Source organism: Camellia sinensis, unplaced genomic scaffold (genome assembly GCF_055761805.1).
Source record: "Camellia sinensis isolate YWXY unplaced genomic scaffold, ASM5576180v1 Unanchor1, whole genome shotgun sequence".
NCBI classification, from domain to species: domain Eukaryota; kingdom Viridiplantae; phylum Streptophyta; class Magnoliopsida; order Ericales; family Theaceae; genus Camellia; species Camellia sinensis.
Genome location: NW_028128987.1, coordinates 3,277,722 through 3,303,690, shown reverse-complemented (window position 1 = coordinate 3,303,690; position 25,969 = coordinate 3,277,722). Strand labels below are relative to the sequence as shown.

The 25,969-nt window shown below is 38.0% G+C and overlaps 1 long non-coding RNA gene and 1 pseudogene across 2 annotated transcripts; one reads left to right on the top strand and one right to left on the bottom strand.

Moving 5' to 3' along the window:
• Positions 1 to 734: 734 nt before the first annotated feature.
• On the top strand, positions 735 to 18,022 carry LOC145814186 (uncharacterized). 2 transcript variants are annotated; one of them, XR_014357524.1, is made up of 3 exons: positions 735 to 945; positions 1,030 to 1,179; positions 17,735 to 18,022. It is a non-coding gene; the product is annotated as an uncharacterized LOC145814186 (long non-coding RNA). The 2 variants fall into 2 exon arrangements; XR_014357523.1 differs by lacking the exon at positions 17,735 to 18,022 and adding an exon at positions 7,779 to 9,741.
• LOC114263175 (protein KINESIN LIGHT CHAIN-RELATED 2-like) lies at positions 4,249 to 7,418 on the bottom strand (annotated as a pseudogene).
• Positions 18,023 to 25,969: the final 7,947 nt, after the last annotated feature.

Genomic DNA, 25,969 nt, shown 5'->3' with positions numbered 1-25,969 from the left:
ATATGACATGAACCATGCAAGAACTAGTTCAATAACCACAAGAAGAAGATGAGTTTCCTACCTTAGTCTTGTATTGAAGGTTTAGGAGTCTAAAGTAGCAATCTACCCTTCAAGTTCCTTCAATTAGCAAGCAAAACTCAAGATGGAAGACAAGCTCTCTCACTCTCTCCCTCTCTTGGTCGGCTAGAGCAAGAAAAGGCTGAGGAAAATGTGTTATGTGGTCAAGTGTAAGGCTCAAATATGTAATAGGAATGGAGGCGCTGAGGCAAAGTGCCTCAGCAACTTTGCCGCTGCAAATGGTCCATTGGCAACTTCACCGCTGCAGATGTTGCCTCTGCAACTTGACTTAGGCATTTCTCCTCGCTGAGTCCATCTGGAGCCCTGGTGGGTTGGACTTGCCTCGGCCCATTTGTTGGCACGCTTCCCTTGAGCTTTAGCCCATGCTCCTTTTTTATCCTTGGTCGCATTATCAGGACGATCTTAGTGCTTGGGTCCATGCTTAGTTTTGGGCTTAATTTCTGACCCTCTACAGATAGATATTAATCATTTTGAACCTAGTTGATTGAACTCATCTTAAAATTATATTTTTATAAACTCATAATGATTTTATTGGAGGACCTAACATATTTTCTTAGGCTTTGTTTGGCTATGTCTTTTTATTTTATTTTATTTATTTATTTATTTTAAAAGCCCATTTCATGATACACTTTAATGGCTTTTGGAACACTGCCTATTTTGGTAACTAGGTTAAAAGTTAACCTTTTAAATCACATTTTTTTGATTCACCTCATCTCTTGCCCTTTACGGTTCAGCACCCTCTAGCCATATCTACCGGATGGAGACGCGTGGTGATGACAAATCTGACGCTGAGGAGGGAGGCACGTCTGTGGAGTTCAAGAGCCAAACGACATGACGTTGATTTCTGCTGTTTTGGCCAAACGAAAGGTAAGTGACAGGAACCCTTCATCCGCTCTTCTACTCTAGACCAGATTGAAAACTCAACCTCTCTCTCATTAGACTTATTTTCAGATTTGGCCTCTTTCTTCTCCATCAGCAAACTCATCGGTGGCGGTGGAGGGCTTCCGGTGTTCCTTCTTTGCATTGACATGTTGCTTTGTTTACCCAAACACATTAGAAGCCCTAGATCCCTAAATCTCCTCAATTGACAACCAAAAAAAGGTCAGATTTTTGTTTTCTTTTTCTTTTTTTTTTTTATTTTTATTGTTTTATAAATCCTCCCCACTTAAAAAGCTATGTGATTATTTTGTTTTTTTTTTTGTTTTTGTTTTTTTATTTATAAATCCTCTCTGTTTAATCCCCATAATGAAAAGCTGTGTGATTATGAAAATAGACTTGCCGAAATGCTTTGTGATTTTGAAAAAATGGACTTGTTGAAATGATTAATTGAAAGCATATGTGATTCCGCCTAGACTTACATTTTGCATTCCAAATGTATGATAAAATGCCTCGATGAAATTCTTTGTGATTTTGAAAAATGGATTGTTTTGACATGTGAAACAACAACAAAACTTCTTTTTACATATATATGAAATATATATAGAAATGTATAAATGCTTCAAAACATGATGTTAATGGTTGTCAACTTTAGTTGATTAAATTAAGGAACTGGTGGATTCACATGATATATTAATTAATAATACAATACATATATATTGATAATTTTGATTATCATGATGAAGGCTTGGTTGTAAAGCTTGATGACAAATTAAAAAGTTTGAGCAATTTAGACCTTGAAATAGAATTTGTTTCTTTAAAAGGTTTTTCTTTTTGAGTTATGAGAGTTGTATTCAAACTGGGGAATTGGGTTATCTTTCTGGTTTTTATTTATTTATTATTATTTAAAAAACAAAGTTATGACTTGTGGCTTTGTGATGCATAACCATTAAGAGCATGTTTATTTGGTGGGATTGAAGGGTGAGATTGGATTAATAGTCCGTTGTTTATTTCAATTTTTTTGCACCGAATTATTAATCCCAAATCTGTTAGACTATTGTATCCTATGGGAGGGGAGACACAAATTATGAGATAACTTATCCCATGGGATTAGGTCATCAAATTACATTATTGACCTTCTAGTATTAAATATCTTTTTCCTCATGGTATTAATTATACTTAATAAAATAGTCTCAATTTAAAAATAAAATAATTTTATTTAATTTTTATTGATGTTTTATATATTTAAAATTTTATAATAATTTTTTATAGATATTTTATTGACTTTTTATTTTAAAATTTTGTTGATATTTTATTTAATTTCATTATTTAAATTTTAATTGATGTTTTATTTAATTTCATTATTTAAAATAAATTTATTTAAAATTTTAATTAAAAAAATAGCATATATTTTTATTGATATTTTACTATGAAGCACGGGTGCGGGTACGAGTACGGTACGGGTACGAGTACGGGTACGGCGATACGGCAAAATCCCAAAAAAGTAGGGTACGGGTACGGCTGCGGTACGCCGATATTTTTTTATTTTTTATTTTTTTTTATTTTTTATAATTATGGTTAAAAGATCTAACCTACAAATTGAAGTTAAATAAAAAAATAACTAATAATAATATTAATAACCTACAAACCTGCATTTTCATCTCTAATTTTTTATTATTAATAACTAATAATAATATTTATGATTATTACCATTTATGATTATTAGCATTTTCATCTCTAATATTTATTAGCATTTTCAGTATTAATAACTAAAGAAGAAACAAGAAAAAAAAATAAATAAATAAAGATGATGTAATTTTTTATTATTAATAACTAATAATAATATTTATGATTATTACCATTTATGATTATTTATTAGCATTTTCAGTATTAATAACTAAAGAAGAAACAAGAAAAATAAATAAATAAATACAGATGAAGTGATATACCTGCGTCGAAGTCGAGGGTCGAGGGTCGAAGTCGATAACTGGGTCGAAGTCGAAGTCGAAGACAAGGGTCGAATCTCTGGGTCGAAGTCGAAGACGATCTCTGGTGTTTCGAAGTCGATCGATCTCTGCTGTTTCGAAGTCGCAGACGAGGGTGAGTGAGGGTCGAAATCGATCTCTGCTGTGTCGAAGTCGCAGACGAGGGTGAGGGTCGAAGATGAGGGTGAGGGTCGATCTCTGTTTCGAGGGTCACAGAAGAGGGAGATGGAGATGGTCGAAGTCGCCTCTCTCTTTGCTTCGATGAGATTAGGGCAACAAAAGTGATGACATTTTTTCCTTTTTTTTTTTTTTTAATTTTTCTTAATATTGCTCCGGTATCCCTCAATTTTTCAGAAAATTTGGTTTCTGCCCCCGCCGTACCCAAAACGCACCAAACGCGTACCCCTGCCGTACCCGAGCCGTACCCAACTGAGGCAGAAGTACCCGACTAGTTTTTCCCGTACCCGGTACGCGTGCAGCCGTACCGGTACGCGTACCCGCACCCGGTAAGTACCCGGTGCGTGTACGGCACTATTTTTGGAGTACCCGTGCTTCATAGATATTTTATTTATTTAATTTAAAAAAATTATTTAACTGTCTAAAAAATAAAATAAAATAAATTTTTATTAATCTAGCTAAAAATAATTAAAATATTAAAAATATGTGTAATATTACTATTACTTAGTAAATAATTGAAAAGGGTAAAATAGTCAATTAAGCATCTATCGTTCTCCATAATATCTCAAACAAACACAGGATTCATATCCTATCTAATTAAATAATCAATTCCTGACATCTAATGCCATGACTAAACAAATATGGCATATATATCCTATCCAATAAAATAGTCTCAGGATTATGAATCTCAGGATTACAATCCAATGGATTCTAATCTCTCTTATTCAGTCCATTCAAACAAACATGCTGAAATATGTGGGATATGTGTTTGACATGTCTAGTTGGGCATGCGCCCAACAAGTATGTATAAATAGTCAAGTTTACTAAATAACTATGTATAAATAAGATGTCCATTTTATGCATAGCATGATCTATATTAGTTTGTAAATATTATTTTATCCTATAAAAATGTACTCAAGAAACATGACATCTGGACACGTCGTGGTGTCCTTGGACATAAGAATTAGATGAATCTGACACTTTTGAAACATCCGCACTTGACACCCATGACCGAGTTCATGGAAGTTACTCATGTGGAATCTGCAAATCTGCAGTCCTCACATACTTGCATGACAGTTTTAAAAGAATTAACAATCATACGGCATTATTAGCTTCTATGGTGTACGTAAGGCTGGTTTGGTCCATATAAGAGCTAAACATTAGAATGAAAGCATAGTTAGTTTTGGCATGCCAAATGATTTAAACTTCAATGGATGACAATGTTTAGGTATATGTAAAACCAGTGTCAGTTTCTAATGATATCCCATTATCACCTACTTGTTAAAATTCTCCTCTATTTTAGTAGTTTGCAAAGCTATACTTAAAACCAATAAATCAGTTAAGTGTATATTATGTGATGCAAAGATACCAGAAATTAAGGTAATCTTAGTTTCTTACCTCCCTATGGCACTATATGCTTTTGAAAGGTTCTGATATGACTCAATTGTATCCACATGACCAGGACCAAGGGACGCATCCATAATCTCCTTGGCTACTGCAAACATCTGTTCAACTGACTGAGGCCTATCTAGTTCCAAATATGCCGCACCCAAGTTGTTATAAATATACCCAACCCCATAATGCTTGGAACCAAAGCACTCTTTCAGTCTCTCTGCTGCACTCTCCAAGTAGGGTATAGCCTCCTGCACCTTGCCTGTTAATAGAAGCAACTAGCCAATACGTGCAGAAACACTTTCCTTCTGAGTGTTGCTCTTGAGGGAGCTTCTCAAGTATAGCTTGTGTTCTCTTTGGCAACGCAATTGCAGTTTCAAACTATTCATAGTCTCATATTGCATCGGTATCTCCATATATGCCTCAGAAACTTCTACTGGAGAGTTTGCTTCTTTCTTATCAAGAATCCCAGAAGCAATCTGTAGTCACATTTTTGAGTCAGCAAATTTCTCTTGATTACATAAAGCTTTCGCCATCAAAATGAAGACCATAGCTCGATCTTCACTTTCTTTATCAGTCTGCTGAACAATGTCCTTCAAAGTATTGATGGCCTCCTCATACTTCCCCAATGCAATCTGAATGTTGGAGGCATCAATCTTTGCCCGAAGGAAATTAGAACTAAGACCCCAATTCTTCAGTACCTTATGTGATAACTGATTCTGATCCAGTGCCTTCTCATGCTCCTCCAACCCAGTATAGAAAACCCCAAGAAGCTGCTTATCATGCGCGACTTCCACCGAATTATTCCCCAATTGTCCCTTATTTATCTCCAATGCTTTTAAACAAAACGGCAACGCCTCTTGAAAATTCAAAACAGCAACATAAGCCACTACCAAATCCCGATTAGCATTACCAATTTCCCTACTGTTTTTCTCCAAAGTCATTTCTTTTATCTCCAAACAATTCCTTAAATTAACAAGAGCCTCCTCTCTCCTTCCCATTGCAGTCTTGCTATTCGCCAATTCAAGCTGAACTGCGTGAAGAATCGGTCTAATATCATCAAGACTACAAGAACCTTTTAGCCCTATTAAGGTATCCTAAACTATCATTAAACCTTTTCAAGCTATAACAAGCAGAACCCAACAATTGTAAAGCCATGGAAAGAGGTAAAGACACTCTATTATCATCTCTATCAAAAGCTTTCAAAGCTCTATTAGCAAAAGAAAGATTCTTTTCAGGGTCCTCACCTTTTTGGTCAAGTTTGAGGTCGAGTTTCAAGCAAGCCAATCCAAGTTCCCTCTCATCAAAACTTGCCTCCATGTCCTTGAATGCTTTGAGCATATCTTCAGTGGTCTTGGCAGCCTCAAAAGCCTCATCTATTTTTCTTATGGAATAATGGTGGAGTTCTGGAATAAAGAATTATGATAGCAACAAGATAGAGAGAATATGGAGAGAATTTACATTGCCTTCTTCATTGGCTTGAATGCCAATTTATAGAATACATATTGTATATATAGACAAAAATCAAAAGTTATGGCATATTTACCTTACGTCCAATTTCTACAACTTTTGACAAAACTTTACAATTTTTTGACAAAGTCTACAAGCCTAGGCATATGCTTATACAACATTTCCACAAAATTAAATACAAAGACAAAAAGTCATAAATGAGAGACTTTAATTATTTGTCATCTTTATACTACAATTATGATAAAGAGTTTGCGCCCGTGCTGTGTGGTGATTTAACTCCCATCATCAAAACTATTGATGAATCATACTGGATTTATAAAATTTTAGAAGAAAATTTTAGTGAACATCCATTAAAACTATGGCAACGTAACTCACGTTATTGTAGTTTAAAATTGAAAGGCCCCAATGTTATCATTAGAGTAAGACCAATGATCTATACTAGACAAGATATAGATGAATTTGATATTCAACTTCAGGAACTTTTAGACAAAAAGTTAATTGAAGAAACTAGAAGCCCTCACGCTAGTCCAACTTTTATGGTAAGAAACCATACTGAAATTAAAAGAGGAAAAGCCTGAATGGTAGTCAACTATAAACGGCTAAATGAAAATTTAAAATTTGATGGATATTTTATTCAACGAAAAGATGTTTTGATTGACTTAACCAAAGGATCAAAAATCTTTAGCAAATTTGATTGTAAAAGTGGATTTTGGCAAATTCAATTAACTGAAGAGTCAAAAAAATTGACAGCTTTCAGTACACCTAGAGGACATTACCACCGGAATGTTATGCCTTTTGGGTTAAATATTGCACCACAGGTATTTCAACGGTGGATTGATACAATTTTTAAAGATCTTAAAGATTGTTGTGTAGTTTATATTGATGATATACTTATCTTCTCTAAAACCAAGGAGGAGCATAGAAACATTTAAAATTACTTTGTGAAAAATTCCAAAAACATGGAATTATTTTGTCTCCAAAAAAGATTGAACTAGAAAAAGAATCAATTGAATTTTTGGGAATAATTTTAGACCAGAAATGTTTAAAATTACAAGAACATATTTTGTCCAAAGTACGAGATTTTCCTGATACTCTTGAAAATATAACACAATTACAGAGTTTATTAGGCATTTTAAATTATGGACGAAATTTTATCAAAAATCTTTCAAAAATAGAAATTCCTTGGTTAACTAAATTAAGGAAAAATGTTATTTTTGAATGGACATCAGAAGATGTTTTAATTAAACAAATTAAAGAAAATGTTAAAACTTTACCAGATGTTTATCTTCTTAAAATAGGTGATAAATTAATTTTAGAAACTGATGCCTTAGAAGCATGCTGGGGATGTGTTCTTAAAGTAATACCAAGTAATTTATGGTATGATAAAGAGATACCTTTATTAGAAAATGAGATTAGACCAAGAAAAAATTCAATACCCATAAAATTACAAAAAGAAGAATTAATTTGCGGATATAATTCTGGAACATTTAAACCAAATGAACAGAAATATATTATTTTTGAAAAAGAATTACTTGCAATAAAATTAGAAATAAAGAGTCTTCATATTTATTTAGCCCCAGAAAATTTTATTGTGCGCACTGATAATAAGGCAGTAAGAGATTTCTTGATCAATAAAAAACCTATTGAACAAGGAAGATGATTAGCCTGGTATAATAAAATTTCTGAATATACTTTTGAAGTAGAACATCTTAAAGGTACTAACAATTTTCTTGCAGATTTTCTTAGCAGAAATTGTTTCAGAAAATTAAATTGCTAAATAAGTAAATTTAATTTTTGCAGAAGGCCTCTAGACCAAGAGGAAACAATGGATAAGGGTAAACAACCCGCTCAAGGAGATTGTGTGACAATTGCTAAAAAAGCAATCCCCAGAGAAGAAAAAGTTTATGCTGTGTTTGCAGGAAGACAACCTGAAATTTACACAGAATGGAATGATTGCAAAACACAAGTTTGTGGATACTCAGGAGCAAGCTTTAAAGCATATGTTAGCATGACCAAAACAAAAAAATCTTTTTACAGTGCACCAGCCATGCCTATTTATCAAAGGAATCAAATGAGAACTAACCTAGTTCTAACTAATATTCAGACATCTAAACCAGATGAATCTGAGATAAAAGATTTTTTTAACCCTGGTATATCCAGAGAAATTTATACAGAACTCAATGGAGTTTGGAAAACTCACATTGTAGACAACAAAGTGATATTTCGAAAACACATGGGAGTTCTAGCCAACAAATTAGCTGAAAAAACAGCTAAATTAACAGATTTGCAAAATCCTTGTTGCAATATTCTTAAACAAATGAATTGGAATGAAGATTTTAATTTTGAAAAAATAAACAATTTTCTTCAACTATCAGACCTCATATCAGATGAGTTTTCTGATCCAGTTTTTGAACAAATAAAAAGAATTTGTCTTTTTGAAAAAGCAAGAACTTTGCTTCTAAAATAAATTTTTATGTTAATCAAAAATCGAGTTGAAGATCATCATGATAAGATTAGACAAATCTTCGAACGATCTTATGATAAATTAAATTTGAAAGATGGAATTCCCAAAATAACTATCATGGCAAACCATGACATGTGATTCTTTGAGGATATAGATTGGGGAATAACTAATCAAGTTATTTTTCAAATTTTAGATCCAATTTAATAGATAGATTATCCAATGATCATCAAAGCAATGCTCTCATGGATAGTAAAAGGCTTTCGATGGAGCAAATATTTTACTTTCTCGATCTCCAGCACTGTTGGTTGGCGAGAACGAGAATATTTTTTCCAACCATACTAGATTTGGTATATTAAAGAAACTGAAGATTTTGAATTTGAAGACGATTATTTAGATGAAGATCACCGGAGAGAGCGATTGGAAAATATTCAAAAACTTTCTTTGACCGAATATTGGATAGACAGTCTAATATCTGTTTCACAAGCAACGTCCAACATCCATGGTTCATCAAAATTGCCGTTCATGGTTATAGATGGTAGAATATTATTTGTAACCCATTTTCTCATAACATATCAAAGGTTTCCTACACAAATTAATGAGTCTCTTGACATGTTAATAAATCTCAAAAAGAGAAATAATTTGGATCTTCCGTTGGAACTAGCCATGACCGCGGATGATGTAGAACATTTCCGGAATGAGCAATACAGCCAAGATCTGGATTCCCCTCCATCAGAGACTGATGAAGAATATCACAATCTCATCAACAGGATGGAAGCATAGTGGACCCCACTATCAAATGCAGCTGTCTCTTGATCGACTCCAACCTTATCCAGGACACGTGGAGCAACCTGCATCATTCAGCGGAAAGTGATCAGCCAAATCTTTTCAGCCGACGCTACACGACAAATCCACTCAGCCAAAGCTTATCTATAACAATCTATCTCTTTGAAAATCGGAGAGGATAGACAGTGTATGTATATATTATATACAGTCTATGTATATAATTGTTGTATAAAGATGACAAATAATTAAAGTCTCTCATTTATGACTTTTTGTCTTTGTATTTAATTTTGTGGAAATGTTGTATAAGCCTATGCCTAGGCTTGTAGACTTTGTCAAAAAGTTGTAAAGTTTTGTAAAAAGTTGTAAAGTTTTGTCAAAAGTTGTAAAAATTGGATGTAAGGTAGATATGCCATAACTTTTGGTTTTTGTCTGTATATACAATATGTATTCTATAAATTGGCATTCAAGCCAATGAAGAAGGCAATGTAAATTCTCTCCATATTCTCTCTATCTTGTTGCTATCATAATTCCTTATTCCAGAACTCCACCATAATTCCGTAAGAAAAATAGTAAAAAGCTCTCTTTTCAATCTTTCTCTGCCTTGAGGAGATTGGAGGTTGTTGGTCCACGAGGGTGTTGAGATTGTGAGATGGGTAGGTCTGAAATTGATGGGTTTTGAACTTAGAGAAGAGTAAAGCATCGGATTTGGTGCAAGATTCGAGGTGGGTTTGGGATAGGCGGTGGTAGTGGTGGTGTTGATTGGTGGTGGTGGTGGGGAGAGAAGAGAGGTGGGTGATAAAGTCTCTGGAGAGAAGAGAGAAAGAGTGTAAGAGGGGTTGACTTGAGCCCACTAATTAATTGGGCCCAATCAGAAAGCCCAAAAATTGGTGAGCTTGGAGAAATTATTGCCAAATGGGCCAAGTGAATTCTATTGAATGGGCTCATAAGAAAGTCAATAAATTGGTCCGAGGAAGACCCATTAAGCAGATATCTCTAAAGAGAGTCCAACAAGCCTATTCGAGGAGGCCCAGATCATATGGGCATTCCAGAAGGTTAATCATTGTTTTCATAAGAGATGAAACTCTCGGAGGAGATTCATTGTATGAAGTATTGGCTTAGTCTTGAAAGGGTTCGAAACCACGAATCTAGAGACCTATTTGAGCTCGGACTCGAAAGGGTTCAGATCTACAAACCTAAAGATCCGAAGTGCTTGGCTTCGAATAGATTCGGACGTAATCTAGAAGTCGCTCCGTTAATGAGTCGCAGAACACTTGCTGGCTCGAAACTTTCTGGGATCTACGCACCAGAACCATGGGCATAATGGAGTCTGAACAAAGGACCCGATCTTGAGGACGGTGAGTGGAGATAAATTCATTCTTTGATTAAACTAGCCTATACTCAGGTCGAGGTGGCACAATCTAGGGGGTCCCTGAGACTCAGCAATATTTGAGGTAGGGCATTATCTTGAACTATTCCTGACACTTCTGCTGCAGGGCGTCCTCTGGGACTATCCCTGATATTTTAGGATGATTGGGGATTATTGGTTAGGTGTGGCTAAGAAGAAGGGTTTGCCGAGAGGTTGATCTTCTTTTTGGGGTTTTCCTCATCCTCAGAGAGGTCACTTCCTCAGATAAGGTGATTAGAGAGAATATTCCCCATATGCCTTGCACATGGGCTCCATCCTACATCATGAGGTGCCTATAAATAGCACCCACCCATAGCTTTACAAGGGAGAGATTTTGGAGAGACAACTCTTAGGAAAAAACTAATTTCCCTTCTCCATTATCAACCTTGAGAGTGAAAGTGGGAGATCCATAGGAGAGCCTTGCTATTATTCTCTCTCTAACTGCCTTGCCTTCTTCTTCACCCAATCTCTTATCTCCATCATCTCCTTGCTATTGTGTTCCTAGTTGTGATTGTTGAAAAATCTAAACCTCTCATCATTTCTAGAGAATTTGAATTTTCTTCGAAGATCTTTGAAAATCTTCGAATTTTCCAACAATGTTCTTGAACCCTTTCATATATGGTGACTCCACTGGGGAGGTGGATTGGTTAATGGCCTCAACAAGATCCGAAATCTACATAACTTCAGTGAAGATAGCGGGAGAAGAAGAAGTTCATCAACAAGGCTCTTCCAATGGTAGTGATGAGAGGACTCAAGTTCAAGACCCACCTTTTATCCTTGAAGTCATTCAAGGATTCCAACACACTCAACAAGAGATTCTTACGACCCTTCAAAATCTCACCCACACCATGTTGGTGATGGATTCGAATTTCACACCACCAGTAACAAATGGAGGTCAAGTCAACGCCGGCAAGCATCAATAACTTCATGGTAATGTTGGGAATGGTCAAAACCATCAAGACCCACCCCTAATTCTCCCTGAAGTTGCTCAAAATGGTGTGCAAAATCACGCACCTAGAGGATTGAGCCATGGTCCATCTGTGGTTGGAGGAGTTTTCAGCACGATGAATGGTGTTTCAGTGGCTGTGGAAGTTCAAGGAAGTTCACAGAAATTTCTCTACAAAATGGTGCTCCATCCATGCCTAATTTTGTTCCACCAATTGTAAATTGTACTTATGTACTGAACGGGTCTCCTTTGGCTTTGGTAACGACTTTCCAAGCCCAACCTGGCATACCCATTGCGTGTAACGGAGTTCATGGAACTCAAATCAACGCTCCATCATCGAATGTCATATCCATAAATGCCAATGGTCAATATCACCATGTTCCTACACCGATGATGAATTCTCAACACCCAAATAGCTAAGTCGCTCCAGGCTTGGTCTTCAGGTCTACAAGCTAAGTTTCGGGAATACCACCATCAAGTTCTCTCCCTCAACAATTTCTCACTCTCGCCGATGTGCAAGCCATGTTCGATCTCGAATGGGGCAAGAGGACTTTACCCTCTTTGCCCGATCTGGATGTCAAGCCACCATACCCTATCGAGATGTTGAGTTATCTATACCCGGAGGGGTACACGGTGTCGAAATTCATCAAATTTCATGGCAAGCAAGGAAATGCTCGAGAATATTTTGTTCGGTTCATCGAGACTTTGGGGATTCATGGTTCAAATCATGTCCTCCGACTGAGAGAATTCTCCAAGTCCCTCACCGACCAAGCATATAGTTGGTACGTCAACTTGGCCCCAAACTCTATCCGAAGTTGGGAGGAGATGGTCAACAAATTCCACGCCAAATTCTTTCAGGTGGCCGAGAAAGTGACCACACTCACCTTGTGTAAGGAAAAATAGCGGGAGGGTGAAGACATTCTCAAATATGTGAAAAGGTTCCAAGACAAAGCCGTGGATTGTCATGAGGCTATGAAGGAAAGTTACTTGGTCCAAATCTGTGTTGAAGGGGCATTGAACAGGTACAAGATGCTTCTTGTTAATCACAAGCTACTCATCTTCTCGGCACTAATTGAAGCATCTCGGAACATCAACATACCTCAATCTTAGGAGATTGGGTTCGAGACTAATTATAAAACCAGCTTCAAGTCATCCCGAGGATCTTCTGTCACTGCGGCTTCCGCGTCTTCTACCCAAAAGTCGTAGGGGGAGGGATTCAGAGGGTAGAAGAGGAAGAGCTGCGAGGATGACACTTATTTTTCGTGTAGTATTGAGGAGGTGAAGGCCTTAGTCAAAGAATGGGTGGCCCTAATTATTGTGTTTTTCATCGATCATTAGGACATCCTACAGAAAAGTGTCAGACGCTTAAGAAGATCTTTAGAAAGAAAGTCAAAACAGATGAGCTGAAGTTCAAAGAACAGGGGCCCCGGGATATCTTCGAGGATGTGGCTATGATGGCGTATGACGACCACAACCTGAGCACCTGGTGAAAGTTTTTCGAATGACTTCACAACTCTGGGGATTAGGAGCAAGGGTCGAATTTTCGTAGAAGAAGTCTATCTATGATATTTACAATTTATATTTATTGCATTGTCCAAGAAGTTCTATCTTTCTTATGTTAGAAGTTTTATCTCTCTTATGTTATGAAGAAATTTATTTCCTCCATATTGTGTATCTCCATTAGAAGGTTATTTTCTTTATATTGTGTATTTTCATTGGGTTATGTTTCTTGATGACCTTTTTCATTTGTCATCCCTCAATGAAGAAAGAGAAGTAATAGACTCGATTGCCCACCAGAAAGGATCTTTCTTGAAGTAGAGCGTGTGCTTCCACTCGGACCTCCTCAATTGCCCACCAGAAAGGATCTTTCTTGTTGAAGTAGAGTGTGTGCTCCCACTCGGACTCCCGAAGAACAACCCTTACTTCTATCAGTGCAAGCTTCGAGGATCTTTCTTGTTGAAACAGAGTGTGTGCTTCTACTTGGACTTTCGAAGAGCAACCTTTGCTTCCATCAATACGAGTTTCGAGGATCTTTCTTGCCAAAGTAGGGTGTGTGCTACTATTTAGACTCTTGAGGGACAACCTCGGACTTCTAAGGGACAACCTTGATTTCGCTCGGACTTCTGAGAGACAATCTTTACTTATGTTGGTGCAAGCTTGGTAAACTCGGTAGCCTTCCAGAGAGATCTTTCTTGCCGAAGTAGGGTGTGTGCTATTTTCGGACTCCTGAGGGATAGTTTTGTTTCCATTCGGACTTCTGAGGAACAACCATTGCTCTCATTAGTACGGGTTCTGAGGGCACTGGGGTCGTGGAGTTCTTACGAGAATTCATTTGCCTGAAATAGTAAAGTCGACAAATGAGATAAACAATATCGAGTTCAGATTATGATTCAAACGTTACCGAAATACAGGCGACATCAACAATAGTAATGAGCAACTTATGCTACAACAATTTTATTCCTCTGAGTAAGTTTAACAAAATTTTCAATAGCAACACCAACAAAACTCAAAGGATTCAAATTATCTCTCTCTACACCAATGAATCTTTTCAGCATTAATACTCCATCTATGTCAGATTTATCAACACAAGGTCAAGCTCCAAAACATGAATTTCAGGACTACATTTCTCATGCAAATCAAGATTCAACAGAGGCAATAGTTATGTCAAGACAAAATTGCAGCACCAAAGTTCTATTCAAGTTAGGATCATCAATAGAAGCTTAAATCTCATGCAAAGGTTTCAGAATATATATTCTCAAAACGAGTCAGAGATACTAAAGCAAGATTTAACAGAGCACTGGTCATCTCAAATCAGAATTACAAGCTTTCGAATAACTCGAATCCCAAACCAAATCAAGTTTATAATTAGAGGAAAGATTTTGGCAAAACAATGAAATTCATAAATGAGTTTTGAACAACAGCTTGTCTATAGATCCAGAGCAATGAAGAAGAACGAAGTTCGTTAAATGAAGACCAAAGCTCATCAATACCAAGAGCTGGCTTGGTTCCAAAAAACGACCAGGACAGGTAGACAGCGACATGAGCGGCGCTAGAGGACAGAGACGCAGCAATGATGACAGCGTCGAGTGTGACGCGAACAAGCAACGAAGTAGCAGGACAGACTGATGCCACGTTGAAAAGGCGGCGTGGTCAGCGTTGATCAAATCACAACTGAAGGCAGTGGCGAGGTTGGAGGTTGTGAGCGCGAAGCAAGCCGTGCGAACTGGATAGTCACACCCATAGGGTAGGACTTCGGTTGACTGTCGCATGGGCAAACGGGGTACTCAACAATGTTGGTGAAATCTGTGCTGTAATGGAGCTGTGGCAAGGAGAAGTGGTGGCCTACGGAGGTGGACAGGCCTGGCCGAAGTGACGGAGAAAGAAAGAAGAAACCCAGTGGCAGTGGTCTTCAATGGAGTGCAAAGCAAGCTGGTTGCTGGGTCTTATCCCAGTGTAGAGAGAGAGAATATGCTGAGAGTATGGTTTGGCAAAAAGAGATAAGGATGTATATATATACAGTGGGCCTTCAATATTCTAAAAAATACGTGGGCTTTATTTTATGGTTACCTGGAGTAAAAAAATATATATGTATATGCTTCAGTTGTTCTAAAAAAAAAAAGTGTGGTTTTGTGGTCTCTCAATTATTCTATGTGCATATATATATATAAATGGGTCTTCAATTTCTTGGAAAGAGAAAATGTGGGTCATCCTGTTGGTTGATTTTCTTTTGACTTGAAAGACAAAAGTTTGGATTGAAGAATCAAATAGTAAGGATTTAAAAAAATCTGGAATCAAAATAGTGAAGAAAAAAGTTACGTGGGCCCAAGCAATGCACAAGGAATTATCTAGTGCATCTAGGGTATAACACCTATACATTTACCAAAGTCAAGTGTTTAAATATTTATTTGAGAGAGTAACCCAAAGGTAAAAGTGTGTTTGCCAAACATGGTATAAGGATAAAAGATTCCTTCTTATCAATATTAGTTGGCAATCTTATCCATAAAATTATGATGAGGCATTGGTCTTATCCAAAAGCCACATGAGGAAATTTTTTTTCCTAAGGGTGTGATACGAAGCATGGCCGAAAAAGTGAAAATATGCATGTCCAAGAAATTCAAAATTTCCCATACATGTAAGGGACAAAATGTAAGAGGGGTTAACTTGAGCCAACTAATTAATTGGGCCCAATCGAAGCCCAATCAGAAAGCCCAAAAATTGGTGAGCTTGGAGAAATTATTGCCAAATAGGCCAAGTGAATTCTATTGAACGGGCCCATAAGAAAGTCAACAAATTGGGCCGAGGAAGACCCATCAAGCGGATATCTCTAAAGAGAGTCCAACAAGCCCATCCGAAGAAGCCCAGATCATACGGGAGTTCTAGAAGGTTAACCGTTGTTTTTAGAAGAGATAAAACCCTCAGAGGAGATCCATTCTCTGAGGTCCTAATCTTGAAAGGGTTCGGAACTATAGCGATTCTGATTTTGATCCGACCTTTATTGTATTCCGGACTCGGGCCGTGAGGTTTAATATTGTTATTTATGTCTCTTTCCCTCTTGTCCCTTTCCTATTTGAGTGTTGGAACGTATTGGGCATGTTTGAAACAGGTTGGTTGCTAGTTATGCAAATGGCAGTTGTCCAGAAATTTGCCTCTTCGCTCGAGCGAGGCTTCTTGTGCTCGAGTGAGTTTTGAGAGTTCCTAGTATTTTTCCCAGACTTGCAGAATTCTGGGAAGGTAAAGTTCTTTGCTCGAGTGAGGCTTCTTGCACTCGAGCGACGGTGTGCGTCTGTAAAACTTCTGAAGGTATGTATTCTGCGCTCGAGCGACGCTTCTTGCGCTCAGGCAAGGTCACTTATTGTGTTTGGTCGCTCAAACGACAACTCCTTCGCTCGAGCGAGCCTTGCATATATCAGTTCACAGCAGAGCAATTTTACATCATTTTTTGACTTTCTTTTCACTCAAAACCCTAAATCGAGTCTCTCTTTCTCTAAAATATTCTCTCTTTACAAATACACCTAGATTTAGGGATCTCTCAACCCTATTTCCTTTGTTAAAAAGATAGAGCATTTTGTGGGCTTCCTTTTGATCTGAACATAGTTGAGTTTGGGCATTCTTGAAGTTCTTCCTTTTCTCCTTTGGGCTTCTACTCTTGAGGTAGGGATATTCTACACTTTAATATGGTTTTTAACCTAGATATTTGTTGTTATGTATAAATGATAAGATTTTGAAGTGATTTTGGGTAAACTAGGGTTTGGGCTCAAATTAAAAAGAGGGTTTTTCCATGTTGGGTTACAAAATGAATAAGGGGCTTTGAATATGAAGTTCTCTTGTGTTAAAATTGTGGGATTTAGCATTTGGGTTGATATTTGGAAAATGGGGAAATTTGCCCTAATTTATGTTGAATAATTATTTTGTATAAATAATGGAATTGGTATGGAAAATGTGAAATTAGGAAGATGTATAAATGAGTGGTGTAGTTGGATTTGTTATATTACTCACCTATGAACAATTGATAAATTACCTGTTATAAAGATTGTATATCTGTTTAGAAATATCTGTTTTGGATTATCGGTGGAGGATAACTATGATTGTTGTAAAAATTGTATTAGGATTAGGTGAATTGAAACTAATCATTTAAATTATGTCATTGAATATTACGATATGATTGAAACATTGAATATGTGTTGTGGATAGTCATTGTATATGACGATACTTTTAAATACACTGTATATGTATCATTGTTTGGGAGGAGATAGGGGATAGACTCTATTTAAAATTAAGTTGGTTGGAGTGTCTAGGGTGAAAGTCCCGAAATCTTGTGTATATATGGGTGTCAATTCCCTCGGACAAAAATTTCGTGAAATGACAAAGTAAAGTGTTTGAATAATGGTTGTATTGATTTGTGAACCACTGAGTTGTAGTCTCATTTGGGTTGTATCTCGACTCATGAATTGACTCGAAATGAGATGAATTAACTTGAAATGAATGAATGGAAATGGATTGAGATGTGGATATCAATATTGAATGGTCATGGGAAGAATGTAAGTTGGTCATGAATATTGAACATTTATCTGACACTTATATCTTAGTCAAACCTCATATATTGTGTTAGTTTATCTCTACTGGGCTTTGGCTCACCCTACTTGGGAAACCATTTTCAGGTACTGGTGATATGCTTCTTCTAAGAACATAGCTTGGGAGGACTTAGGAGCTGAAGGCTCTATTTGGTTATTTTTGTGTTTAAATGTTTATTCAAGCCAACGGCTTTAAATATATGGAGCTTATGACTCTCTTTTATTTTAACCAAGTATTATCTTGAAAAGATGTTAGCCTGTATGGCATTTATTTTGTTGTTATTAACTTGTGTTACATGCTGTGGATTTAGAATGAACGTTTATGAATGTATAATGCATGTAATACCTTTTGTAATACGAACTTTGATATATGAAACTGTACCAATTATGTCATATTCATTTCTCTTATGAGTTGGGTTATTTGTATTATTTTGAGAGCGTTACAACTTGGTATCAGAGCATACCGGGTTTGAATACTTTGGGCACGTGGGAAGTGGTTAGTACCGCAATGGGTTTGTCTCGCTTGATAGAGACTTAAGTATGGATGATATGTGTTTATATGATAACATGCTTATGTGATTATATGGGTATGTGATTTAGTTCCTTGGATGTTGATTGGGTCTATGGGTTTCTGGAAGTCCTATTAAAAGAGCACTTGATCACTGCTGTTTCTAATTGGAACTCTAGCAACACTGCGGGGCAAACACTATTTAGGAAGGAAATTCGTATGTGTTTACGTGACTATGTGCCTATGTGGAGTGAATTATTGTTGTCCATTGTATTAGGATGTAAGTGAAACAGCTTCGGCACATTTGTTAATGTGTTAATCTCTTTTGTTACCTTCATTAGGATGTCAGGATGTGGTCGCAGTGGTATGCTTGGTAGGCCTAGGAGGCATGAGATGCCTATACCGGATGAAATTCCGGTGTAGGAGGAAGGAATTGGTTAAGCCAATGTGGCGAGCTAGTAGGTCAACAAGCCATGGGTACCTTAGCCTGTGAAATGGCCAGAACATTGCAGGAATCCATGGACATTCTCAAGGCTGAGAATCAAGTCTAGGCCCAAGTAGCTGAAGCAGGGCATCTTTCTTGAAGAGAGAGTTCTTCTGGTCGAATCTAGACAAGTTTTTGGGTGATCCCAAAGAGCCACTAAAGGCTAATGAGTGGCTAGAGCAGATGATGAAGACGTTTGAGATGCTCGGCATTGAAGACGGAGGTTTAAGGGTGACCTTGGCGTCCTTCTAGTTGAAGGGAGACGCAGGTTAGTGGTGGAAGTATGCGCAGGGGCACATTGGAGGGACTTGGGAGGCCTTTGTTGACGTCTTCCAGGACAAGTACTTACCTGCTATAGTAAGGGAGAGATTGAGGGATCAGTTTTCTCAACTCAAGCAGCTAAACACACCAGTGGCTGAGTTCGAAGCCACGTTCACTAGCCTGTCTAGATTTGCACCGGAGTTGGTGGCGACTGAGGAGTGCCGTTGCTTGGAGTTTAAGAAGAAATTGAGGATCGGGCTCATGTTTAGAGTAGCTGAATCCATGATTAGGGATTATGAGCGCCTTGTGGAGGTTGTAGCCCATCTTGAGACTATCATGCATGCAGAGGATGAGAGAATGAGGGGCTACAGGAGAAGTTAGGATAACCAGGGGGATAGTAAGAGGTAGAGGAGTTCTAATACCCAACAGTCTCAGGGAGCGCATTCGAGGTCTACCTTTCCAGTGCCGAGTTTGGGTTTTAGGAGAGGTGGTCAGAGAGACATTAGTTATTTCAAATGTGGTCAGTTGGGCCACAAGTCTCTAGCTTGCCTACAGAGGGGAGGAGGGCAACGAGCAGCTTTATCTTTGGCTCGTTCTTAGGGCCAGAGTCAAGGGAGAGGCCAACTGCTCACTTGTTATCAGTGTGGGCAGGCGGGGCACTTGAACAGATTTTTTCCACAGTTGGGTGGCACACTTGGTGCATCTGGCGCGAGGCAGACACAGAGTCATTAGCCAACATAGTTAGCACAGGTCTCGAGGGCCAATCAGGAAGCCTCTTCGGCTCAGTCAGTGCAGCAGCCTTACACTCCGAGGGGTGAACAAGTAGATTAGAGGCCTATGGGGTGCGTGTATGCTGTTACCGAGTCAGATCTTGTACCTGCTCCTTTTGTAGTGAGAGGTACCATCTTGTTTTGCAATTCAGTTGTTAGTGTGTTGATTAATACGGGTGCATCCCATTCCTTTATTTCTTCTATATTTGCATCGGTTTTGGGATTGGAGTTGGCACAGTTAGCACCTCCTATTTATGTAGAGTCACCTATTGGTGGTGAGGTTATCTTGAAACAAGGGTGTCGGGATTGTGACATAGAGGTCGCCGGTTGTCGACTTCCATTTGCATTTGTTTTGCTTGATATGACTAGTTTCGATGTTATTTTGGGTATGGATTAGTTATCGTCATACCGGGCTGTTATAGATTGTTACCGTTAGAGGGTTACTGTATGTACCTCGAGCGGTGATTGCTTTTATTTCTTGGGGCACTGGGTGGATAGTGTCTTATCACCAGTATATGATCCACGTGGGGAAAATGAACTTAGTTGTCTCCTTACTAGCTTTTTGAGTAGTAAGTGTGGTGAAATTTGGGTTGAGTTGCCAAGAGTGGTTTGTGAGTACTTGGATGTCTTTCCTGAGGATCTTACTAGTTTACCACCTCACCGAGAGATAGAATTCTCTATTGATCTAATGCCTGGCACGGCACCGATTTCTATGGCACCGTATCGATTTGCGCCAGCAGAGTTGAGTGAGTTGAAGATTCAACTCCAGGAATTACTAGATAAGGGTTTTATCCCCCCTTGTACTTCGCCTTGAGGAGCACCGACTCTCTTTGCTAAAAAGAAAGATGGAGCCTTGCGACTTTGTATTGATTACCGGAAGTTGAACCGGGTAACTGTTAAGAACAAGTATCCAATGCCACGTATAGATGACCTATTTGATCAGTTGAAAAGGTCTCGTTGTTTCTCTACGATAGACTTGAGATCGGGTTACCATCAGTTGAGGGTAAGGGAAGAGGATATCCCGAAGACGCATTCTATATGTGGTATGGCCACTATGAGTTTCTTGTGATGCCTTTTGGGCTAACCAATGCCCTAGTTGTGTTTATGGACTTAATGAACTGAATCTTTCAAGAGTTCTTAAGCTGTTTTGTGGTCGTCTTTGTGGATGACATTCTGATTTACTTACTATCTGATAAGGAGCACGAGGAACACTTGCGAGTGGTACTTAAGTTGCTTAGAGCCCATAAGTTGTATGCTAAGTTCGGGAAATGTGAGTTCTGGCTAAAGGAAGTTAAGTTCTTAGGCCATGTGGTATCCGGAGAAGGGGTGACTGTAGATTCATCCAAGATAGAGGCAGTGCAAGATTGGGCACAACCTAAGAATGCTTTCGAGATCCGTAGTTTCTTGGGGTTAACCGGGTATTATCGTCGGTTTGTGAAGGATTTCTCCAAATTAGCTTCGCCTTTGCCTAGATTGACGAGAAAATGGGTCAAATTTGTGTGAAGTGAGACTTGTGAAAAGTCGTTCCAAGAGCTTAAGGTTAGTCTTACCACCGCTCCAGTCTTGATTATTCTAGAGAGGGGTTCGGGCTATTCAGTATACTGTGATGCTTCACGGGAAAGTTTGGGTTGTGTATCGATGCAAGAGGGGAAGGTAGTAGCTTATGGCTCGAGGCAGTTGAAAACCCACGAGAGGAACTACCCTACTCACGACTTAGAGTTAGCAGCTGTGATTTTTGGCTTGAAGATTTGGAGGCACTATCTGTATGGTGAGAGATTCGAGGTGTTTTCTGATCATAAGAGTCTGAAAATATCTGTTTACACAGAAAGACTTGAATTTGAGGCAGAGAAGGTGGATGGAGTTCATAGAGGATTATGATTTTGAGCTGCATTACCATCTAGGAAAGGCCAATGTTGTAACCGATGCCTTGAGTAGGAAATCTATCAGTAGTGTAGCTTGTATTGCCATCCGGGAATGGGAGATATTGGGTACTCTTGGGGAGTTTGACTTGCATCTGGGTGAGTCTGTTAAATCTGCCGCCTTGTTTTCTGTAGTTGCACAACCTACACTTGTGAACCGAGTGCTAGAAGCACAGAGGAGTGACCTTGAGGTAGAATCTCTCCGGGAGAATATTTCCAAAAGGAAAGTAGAAAGGGGCTTGACTGTATATCCCGACCAGAGTGTGAGATACCGTGATCGTTTGTTTGTATCGGAGTCTTGCCGAGAGGAAGTACTCCAAGAGTTTCACCGTTCACGCCTTGCGGCGCATCCGGGAGGCATAAAGATGTATCATGACCTTAGTCGCTAGTTTTGGTAGAGGGGTATGAAGAAGGATGTAGCCGTGTTTGTGTCAAAGTGCCTTATTTGTCAACAAGTGAAGGCCGAACATTAAAGGCCAGCGGGTTTGTTGCAATCCTTTCCTATAGCTGAGTGAAAGTGGGAGCATGTCACGATGGATTTTGTTGTGGGCCTTCTGAGGACTCAACGGGGTAGCGATGCCATTTGGGTGGTAGTTGATCCATTGAACAAGTTGGCGTATTTTATCTCTATGCGCGTAAGTGATTTGGTAGACTATCTTGCCGACTTGTATATCAGGGACATAGTGAGGTTGCACAGGGTCCTTGTGACAATTGTTTTGGATAGAGATCCGCATTTTACAGCCCGGTTGTGGCAGAGTTTATAGAGTGCCTTGGGCACTAGATTGACCTTTTGCGCTGCTTACCATCCTCAAACTGACGGGCAGTCCGAGCGTACTATTCAAATCCTTGAGGATATGCTTCGAGGCTATGTCCTTGATTTCAAGGGGTCGTGGGAGAGGCACCTGCCCTGAGTGGAGTTTGCCTATAACAATAACTTCCAGTCGAGTATCGGCATGGCACCATTTTAGGCCTTATATGGCCGACCGTGTAGATCGCCTGTGTGTTGGGCTGAGGTGGGTGATACACCTTTGTTGGGCCCAGAGTTAGTTCGGGAAACGACAGAGAAAGTGACACTTATCCATAGGAGGTTGGTTACAGCCGAAAGTCGCCAAAAAAATTACGCCAGCCGAAGGAGGAGACCCTTGTCATTTGAGGTGGATGATCACATCTTTTTGAAAATATCACCTAGGTGGGGTTTGATGAGATTTAGGAAGAGTGAGAAGTTATCCTCTCGGTTTATTGGCCCTTTTGAGATCCTTGAGCGGATCGGAGAGGTTGTCTATTGTTTGGCATTGCCGTCACAACTTTCCGGAGTGCATGACGTATTTCATATTAGTATGCTTCAGAAGCATGAGCCAGATCCATTGCATGTATTGGATTGGACCGACTTAGAGGTAGACGAGGATGTCTCGTATGAGGAGAGACCGGTGAGAGTCTTGGATAGACGGGACCAAGTCTTGCGAGGCAAGACAATTCCCTTGGTCAAAGTATTGTGGAAGCATCACGGGGTTGAGAAAGTAACTTGGGAGCGTGAATTGGAAGTCTGTGAGAAATATCCGGACTTAGTTGTTGATGTTTGAGCATATGTTGAGATTCTAGTTTTGTTCATGAAATGTAGAAACATTGTGTATGTGTTAAAGTGCGAAAACATTGTATATGTTGAGTATGTTTTGGAAAACACAAGTTAATATGAACATTGTATATGTTATGGATGTCTTGGGAACTTGGATTCAAAATAAGCATTGCATATGTCTTGAAAATATGGAATGTTATGTGTGTTGTATCTTTTTAGAAACATTGCATATGTTGTATAAATTTGGGGAACTTGAGTAAATCATAAACATTGTAAATGTTTTGGAAATATATGAGTTATAATTCAATGTTGAAACTTGTGCATCGAGTTAATAAGAATGGATGATCGGAGAATGAGTCATGATGATTGGAATTGATGGACTACCATAGTGGGGAATAATATGAATGGTTTGGCACTTATATTGAAATTTCGGGGACGAAATTCTTTAAGGGAGGGATGTTATAGCGATTCCGGTTTTAACCCGACCTTTATTGTATTCTGGACTCGGGCCGTGAGGTTTAATATTATTATTCATGTCTCTTTCCCTCTTTTCCCCTTCCTATTTGACTGTTGGAACGTGTTGGGCATGTTTGAAACATGTTGGTTACTAGTTATTCAAATGGTAGTTGTCCAGAAATTTGCTTCTTCGCTCGAGCGAGATTTCTTGCGCTCGAGCGAGCTTTGAGAGTTCCCAGTATTTTTCCCAGACTTGCAGAATTTCTGGGAAGATAAAGTTCTTCGCTCGAGTGAGGCTTCTTGCACTTGAGTGACGGTGTGCGTCTGTAAAACTTTTGAAGGTATGTATTCTGCGCTCGAGCGACGTTTCTTGTGCTTGAACAAGGTCACTTATTGTGTCTAGTCGCTCGAGTGACAACTCCTTCACTCGAGCGAGCCTCGCGTATATCAGTTCGCAGCAGAGTAGTTTTACATCATTTTTTGACTTTCTTTCACTCAAAACCCTAAATCAACTCTCTCTCTCTCTCTAAAATATTCTCTCTCTACAAATACACCTAGATTTGGGGATCTCACAACCCTATTTCCTTTGTTAAAAAGATAGAGCATTTTGTGGGCTTCCTTTTGATCTGAACAAAGTTGAGTTTGGGCATTCTTGAAGTTCTTCCTTTTCTCCTTTGGGCTTCTACTCTTGAGGTAGGGATATTCTACACTTTAATATGATTTTTAACCTAGATATTTTTTGTTATGTATAAATGATAAGATTTGGGAGTGATTTTGGGTAAACTGTGGTTTGGGCTCAAATTAAAAAGATGGGTTTTCCATGTTGGGTTACAAAATGAATAAGAGGCTTTGAATATGAAATTTTCTTGTGTTAAAATTGTGGGATTTAGCATTTGGGTTGATATTTGGAAAATGGGGAAATTTGCTCTAATTTATGTTGAATAATTATTTTGTGTAAATAATGGAATTGGTATGGAAAATGTGAAATTGGGAAGATGTATGAATGAGTGGTGTAATTGGATTTGCTATATTACTCACCTATGAACAATTGATAAATTACCTATTGTAAAGATTGAATATCTGTTTATAAATATATATTTTAGGCTATCGGTAGAGGATAACTATGATTATTGTAAAAATTGCATAAGGATTAGGTGAATTGAAACTAATCATTTAAATTATGTCATTGAATATGACGATATGATTGAAATATTGAATATGTGTTGTGGATAGTCATTGTTTATGACGATGCTTTTAAATACATTGTATATGTATCATTATTTGAGAGGAGATAGGGGATGTACTCCATTGTTTGGGAGGAGATAGGAGATGGACTCTATTTAAAATTAAGTTGGTTAGAGTGTCCAAGGTGAAAGTCCCGAAATCTTGTGTATATATGGGTGCCGATTCCCTTGGACGAAAATTCCGTGAAATGGTAAAGTGAAGTGTTTGAACAATGGTTGTATTGATTTGTGAACCACTGAGTTGTAGTCTCATTTGGGTTGTATAGATAACAATGAACTTGACTCATGAATTGACTCGAAATGAGATGAATTAACTTGAAATGAATGAATGGAAATGGATTAAGATGTGGATATCAATATTAAATGGTCATGGGAAGAATGTAAGTTGGTCATGAATATTGAACATTTATCTGACACGTATATCTTAGTTGAACCTCATATATTGTATTAGTTTATCTCTAATGGGCTTTGGCTCACTCTACTTGGGAAACCATTTTCAAGTACTGGTGATATGCTTCCTCTAAGGACATAGCTTGGGAGGACTTAGGAGTTGAAGGCTCTATTTGGTTATTTTTGTGTTTAAATGTTTATTCAAGCCAAGAGTTTTAAATGTATAGAGCCTATGACTCTCTTTTGTTTTAACCATGTATAATCTTGGAAAGATGTAAACCCGCATGACATTTATTTTGTAGTTATTAACTTGTGTTACATGCTGTAGATTTAGAATGAACGTTTATGAATGTATAATGCATGTAATACTCCCTTTGTCCCAAAATAATGGTCCTTTTTGGAGAATTAAATTTTTTTTTATAATACAATTATTGCACTTTAAAAAAAATAATTTTCCAAAATTACCAATTTGATAGTACATTTTTTGGAGGATATCAATATCATAATTGTACTTTTTTTATGTTGTTAATGTATTTAAAAGAAGAGAAAAATAGGAAATTTATATTATTTTTGTACTTGATTTTTGAAAAGGGACTAATATTTTGGGACAATAAAAAATGGAATAAGGGACTAATATTTTAGGACGGAGAGAGTACCTTTTATAATACGAACTCTGATATATGAAAGTGTACCAATTATGTCATATTCATTTCTTTT